The sequence below is a fragment of the Oryx dammah genome, unplaced genomic scaffold (genome assembly GCF_014754425.2).
Source record: "Oryx dammah isolate SB20612 unplaced genomic scaffold, SCBI_Odam_1.1 HiC_scaffold_18, whole genome shotgun sequence".
Lineage (NCBI taxonomy): Eukaryota > Metazoa > Chordata > Mammalia > Artiodactyla > Bovidae > Oryx > Oryx dammah.
The window spans coordinates 9,795,230-9,802,005 of NW_024070202.1; positions in this window are offsets into that span (position 1 = coordinate 9,795,230).

The following is a 6,776-nucleotide window of genomic DNA, read 5'->3' on the forward strand; positions in this document are numbered from 1 at the left end:
AGATTGCGGGCAGGAGAAGGGGACGACAGAGGATGAGATGGCTGGATGGCATCACTGACTTGATGGACGTGAGTCTGAGTGAACTCCGGGAGTTGGTGATGGACAGCCTGGCGTGCTGCGATTCATGGGGTCACAAAGAGTCGGACATGACTGAGCAACTGAACTGAACACAGTCAAAGGCTTTGGAATAGTCAACAAAGCAGAAATAGATGTTTTTCTGGAACTCTCTTGCTTTTTCCATGATCCAGCGGATGTTAGCAATTTGAGCTCTGGGTCCTCTGCCTTTTTTCTAAAACCAGCTTGAACATCAGGAAGTTCACGGTTCACGTATTGCTGAAGCCTGGCTTGGAGAATTTTGAGCATTACTTTACTAGCGTGTGAGATGAGTGCAATTGTGTGGTAGTTTGAGCATTCTTTGGCATTGCCTTTCTTTGGAATTGGAATGAAAACTGACCTTTTCCAGTCCTGTGGCCACTACTGAGTTTTCCAAATTTGCTGGTATATTGAGTGCAGCACTTTCACAGCATCATCTTTCAGGATTTGAAATAGCTCAACTGGAATTCTATCACCTCTGCTAGCTTTGTTTGTAGTGATGCTTTCTAAGCCCACTTGACTTCACATTCTAGTATGTCTGGCTCTAGATGAGTGATCACACCATCGTGATTATCCGGGTCGTGAAGATCTTTTTTGTACAGTTCTTCTGTGTATTCTTGCCACCTCTTCTTAATATCTTTTGCTTCTGGTAGGTCCAGACCATTTCTGTCCTTTACCGAGCCCATCCTTGCATGAAATGTTCCCTTGGTATCTCTAATTTTCTTGAAGAGATCTCTAGTCTTCCCCATTCTGTTGTTTTCCTGTATTTCTTTGTGTTGATCGCTGAAGAAGGCTTTCTTATCTCTTCTTGCTATTCTTTGAAACTCTGCATTCAGATGCTTAAATCTTTTCTTTTCTCCTTTGTTTTTCACCTCTTCTTTTCACAGCTATTTGTAAGGCCAGACAGCCATTTTGCTTTTTTGCATTTCTTTTCCATGGGGATGATCTTGATCCCTGTCTCCTGTACAATGTCACGAACCTCATTCCATAGTTCATCAGGCACTCTATCTATCAGGGCACTTCAAACAAGTTCTGATTTCAGGAGTCATAAATAATCTTTTGAAACCTTAAAATTTAACTCTAAAAGTCCTCAGTTTTATTTAATACATTTTGGAAGCATGGATTTATTCCTTTCAAACTCAGGTGCTGATTTTGTTTGGAGGAGCAGCTTAACACAATGCAGTAAGACTTAAATTGGGGCCTGGGACTAATTCTGGGTAAGACTTTTGCTACCTAACCATGGAAATTCGGGCAAGTCGCTTCACATCTTGAGCCTTCAGTTTCTTATTCTGCAAAAAGTAAAAGATACATCACTATGCTCCCTCCTATTTCCTTTTCATATACTTTCACCTCTGCTAATAGGTAAAAATAATGCTTTTTTTTAGAGTTTAATGTCTCCTTTTTTTTCAGCTTATCCCTAATTACAAAGGATACTAGCTGCATTTGCAAAATAAGTTCAATTGTATGTCCCAGAAATATCTGTCTTGTGATGACTCTGAAATTGCATATGGATTTCTGGCATTGTGCAAGTGTCAGTTAGCAATTGCTTCACAGGGAGCCCGGCGAGCACCTGAGTGGGGAGATGGGAAGGGCGAATTGTTGGAGTTAGGACTACGGAGTCAAGCTAGGGCAGATCAGGGAGGGCCTTAAGTGACAGGTTTAGGAATTTGAAGGTCCTCTTATTGTGCAGTAGGAAGTCATTTTATAATGGAATGACAGTGATAGCTATGTTTTAGAAGGCTTATTTGACAGACTCATAAGGACAAGAAGATAACGGAGAGGAATGAATGTGATATACCAAACTGGATCTTCTGAAATATTCAAAATGTAAGATAACAGGGGTATAATCGATCATGTGGGCAGTGGAAAAAGAAAAACTGGGAAGGGATCAAGATGCCCTGGGAAAGAAAGTACAACGGGGCATGTTCCTGATAGATACGATGGATGAGGTAAAGTTGGAATTCAAAATGTCTCCAAGGCCTCAAGTTGAAGAGACTAGAAGAAGAAGGTCATTAACTGAAGTCAAGATGCTTGGAAGTGTTACTTCTAGATGGAAGATTCTTGAGCATAGTTTTAGGCAATTTGCATGACAAGTGATGGTGAAGCATACTCAGTGGAAATGGTAGGTGAATGTCTTCTAATTAGGGAAGCAAAGCCATGAAGATAGTCATAGATGAAAGCTTTCTCTGAATAATTTTGAGATAACATTTTTAAGATAACATTTTATTACCATAGGATCATGTATCTGGATACTCAGTGTTTTGTATTAGGTTTGGAAAAATTCAAGGGAGTAATCAGTAAAATCCATGGTGTTTCTGTTTTACAAGAACTGCTTTTGAAAAATTAGAAAGATGTATACCTGTTCGTAAGGAATTACTGATGAGGCATTACTGACTCATTTTAAATCTGACTCATTTTTAAATGGCTTGTACAAGAAAATACAGAATTCACCAGTGGGCGAAGTGCTTTAAAGAATAGGGTTGAAATTCAAAATACATCAATCATGTGGTATTGTTATTAAAGTATGTGTGACACACAAATAGGAATTAAGCACATAGGAAAACGCAAGACAATTGTGGTATGGTGAAACACATAGTTCAAATATTTAATGAAAATCACTTAGTACTTAAATGAATTATATAGGACTTTGCAGAGATCCATAGAATGGCAACTAGAACGACCAAATGTATTTCAGATAGACCTTATAAGAAAGAGCTAAAGAAAAATTATTGAATCCATAAGAGAAATGGTTAAAAACAAACTGTAATGTTCCTCCTCCTGAATTTAGGAGGTATATTTTGTCCAAGACAATATAAGAGAGAAAAACCATTTTTCAAAAAAAAAATACACAATGTAAGGAATTGCCTCAATTGTTGCTGCAGGTTTTGTGAAGTCAAGGTCTATTGATAGATACTGGCTTCTAAATGAGATGGCAGATAGGTTGTATCTGACCAATTTGTGAAAGATCAAATGACATGAAATGGCAATTATAATATACTGGTTGAGGAGGGGGAAGGATGGACTTCCCAGGTGGTGCTAGTGGTAAAGAAACCCACCTGCTAATACAGGAGCAGCAGCAGCTGCGGGTTCAATTCCTGGGTCGGGAAGATCCCCTGGAGTAGGAAATGGCAACCCACTCCAGTATTCTTGCCTGGAGAATCCCATGGACTGATGAGGCTGGTTGGCTACAGTCCACGGGGTCACAAAGAGTTGGACATGATTGAGGGACTAAGCACAGCACAGCATTTAAGGTAATTCTCCATGATGGAGAACATTCAATGAAATATTTTAAATTCTTTTGTTATAAATACTAAGTCTTTAAAATCAATGTGTTAAGAGTCGGACACGACTGAGCAACTGAACTGAACTGAACTGCCTCCAATTAAAATAAATAAATTGAAATTAAAAAATTTAAAAAAATGTGTTACACTTATAGCATATCTTAGTTCAGACAAGCCATGTTTCATATGTTCAGTAGTCACATGTGGCTAATGGCTATTGTGTTGGACACCATGGGCCCAGATGATCTCATCCAAGCCCTCACCTTAAAATGCCACCTACGTGATGATTATTTTCAAATCAATATTTCTTGCATGAACCTCTCTTCGACTCCAGACTCAGATAACCAGAGCTATACTTGACATTACTCCTCAAATACCTAATATATATCTTTAATTTATCAAGTTCAATACTGAACTTGTGGTCTCCTCCAAGTTTACTCTTCCCCATTTCAGTTATTGGCAACTCCATCATTTCAGTTGCTCAGGACAAAAACATTACAGTCAACTCTGACTCCTCTTTTTATCTCAAATTTCATATTCAATCTACAACTCCTGTGGCACTCTTAGTTCCATGTTTAAGATATACCCAGAATCTAATTCACTACCACTACCATTGTCCAAACTTCTAGTTATCTGTTGTCTAGATTATTGCAATAGCATCCAAAATGATCCCCCCTAGTCCGGTCTGCTCTCAGCCAGATGTCCTTTAATAACATAATCCAGAACATTTCACCTATCTGCTCAAAATTCTCCAGTGGCTCCCAATCTCACTTAGTGTAAAAGCCAGTCCTTAGGGACCTTCAGAACTCTACAGGATCTGGCCTCCTGTTACTTCTCTGATCTCATCTCCTACTGTTTTCCTCCTTGCTCACTTTAGCCACCCTTGCCTCCCGCTTTTATCAAGACAGTCATGATCTAGCTTCAGGATCTTTAGACTTGCAATATCTTCACCTATCTCCATGGCTCACTCTCTCATTTCTTGCAATTCTTTGCTCAGATATCCTCTCAGGTTATGATGTGAATGAATGATATGACTTCAATAGTTGCCAGAAGGAGGTGTTTGAGGACTAGTGCCACATGTTTGCCCTTCTAACAGAAGCCAACATACAACTTTCAACATTTATTGAGCACCCATTATATATTAATATAAGCCGAACATGTATGATTGGCTGGTCTTAGTAACAGGAAACACTGAAATGATCTTATTTCTTTAAAAGATTCTTGAACATTTTCAGCACATACTGGAACAAATATTTCTTGAATGTTTTCAGCACATAGTGGAACAAACAAGTGAATTCCTTAGTTATTGAAAAGCAGCATCTATTAACAAGCAGGAACAGACGTCTTGTTAGATATTATAAGGCTTCCTCCTCCTAGACAATCAGATTCTACAAACACAATCCCTCTGTCCAGGAAGTATTTAAATCACTGCACTATTAGAACACTTAGTTCCAGTCCTAGTTTTACTCTCAGCTTGGCAGGTGACAATAAATTATCTCTTTTATTGTTTGAATTATTTATTCCCATGATAAAATGCTTTATCTCATCCACTTCTCAATTCAGGTTAGGAAAACAGGACAATATATACTTGGGTGTTCCAAGCTGCCACAATTACGTATGCATTATGGGGTCTGAGAACAAAAAAAATTTTGTTTTAATCTAAGAATGTCTGCTGCTGCTGCTAAGTCACTTCAGTTGTGTCCGACTCTGTGCAACCCCATAGACAGCAGCCCACCAGGCTCCCCCCTCCCTGGGATTCTCCAGGCAAGAGTACTGCAGTGGGTTGCCATTTCCTTCTCCAGTGCATGAAAGTGAAAAGTGAAAGTGAAGTCGCTCAGTCGTGTCCGACTCTTAGCAGCCCCATGGACTGCAGCCTACCAGGCTCCTCTGCCCATGGGATTTTCCAGGCAACAGTACTGGAGTGGGGTGCCATTGCCTTCTCCTAAGAATGTCTAAATCGGGACTATTCAAAACTGGTCTTCAGTTTGTGGTAGATTTAAAATCTTTACTTTTCTTCTTTATCCTTTTTTAAACCCAATTTTCACTCAACACCACTTGTATGATTTAACACATAGCTTATTCCAGTTCACACATACTAGTTTTTCAGTCCAACCTAACCCAAAACAAAGGAGAAACATGATCAACTAGAGAAATTAAAAGGTGTAGTTAGTTCATCCCAGGAATATATTTGAAGGTAAGATGATGGGGAAGAAAAAGGAAGTAATGAGGGAACATATGAAAATAAAGGAAGGAGAGTCATGCTAAATTTATTAAAATAACTCAATTCAATCCATCAAGTGTTTATTGAGTGCGAAGCATTTCGCTGGTCTTTTTAGTAATGCCAAGGTGAGCAAGACAGTCTTTGCCATTAAGGAGTTGGGAGTAGGAGGTGAAGTAAGAAGGGCTGCTGCTGCTGCCAAGTCGCTTCAGTCGTGTCCGACTCTGTGCAGCCCCATAGATGGCAGCCCACCAGGCTCCCCCGTCCCTGGGATTCTCCAGGCAAGAACACTGGAGTGGGTTGCCATTTCCTTCTCCAATGCAGGAAAGTGAAAAGTGAAACTGAAGTCGCTCAGTCGTGTCCGACTCTGTGCGACCCTGTGGACAGCAGCCCACCAGGCTCCTCTATCCGCAGGATTCTCTAGGCAAGAATACTGGAGAGGGTTGCCATTTCCTTCTCCAATTAAGAAGGGCACAAGTTATTAAAACACAGAGTACATAAATGAAATATAGGGAGAAGAGAACTGACATTAAGGATATTTTGATATGCCAGGAGGAGTCACATACGTTTACTCACATCTGTTAACAAGCCTTCCAAAACTTTCAGGTAAGCTAGAGGAGGATAGGTAACTTGTTCAAGGTCATTTAAGTGAAAAAGTCTATACTGGCTTTGTCCTCAACCCAGGTTGCAAAGCCTGGATCCTTTCAGGGCACCATAGCTAAGGGGAAGCTCGTGGGAGGGGATTAAGTTAAGACAGGAGGAAACAAAGAGATCAGAAAAGCTATTCAGGGCGGCGAGTGAGGTGGGCCTTGAAGATGACCAGGAGATTGGGCAGCCTCATGTGAGGAAAAAGGGAGGCACTTTCGGCTCAGGAAGGAGTGAAGGCTCCTGGCCGCCCTGCCAGTCCTCCGGGTTGACCAGTCAATCTAGGCTGAAAAACTGTCGTCCGGTGGGTCCCTTCCCAAACCCAACCCGCTCTTCGCCCCCGTCTTTTCCTCTGGGGCTTTTCAGCGTTCACCAATTTCAGCGTTAGGCACCTGTACTTTCTCCTTTGCTCTGAAACTTGAAAAATCTCAAATGTTCTAAAAACGACCACTGAGGCCCCTGGACGACGGTGGGGGTCCGACCGGCGCCCCTGATACAGCGCCCTCTCTCCCACCTCCTCAGCCAGGCCGCCACCCTCG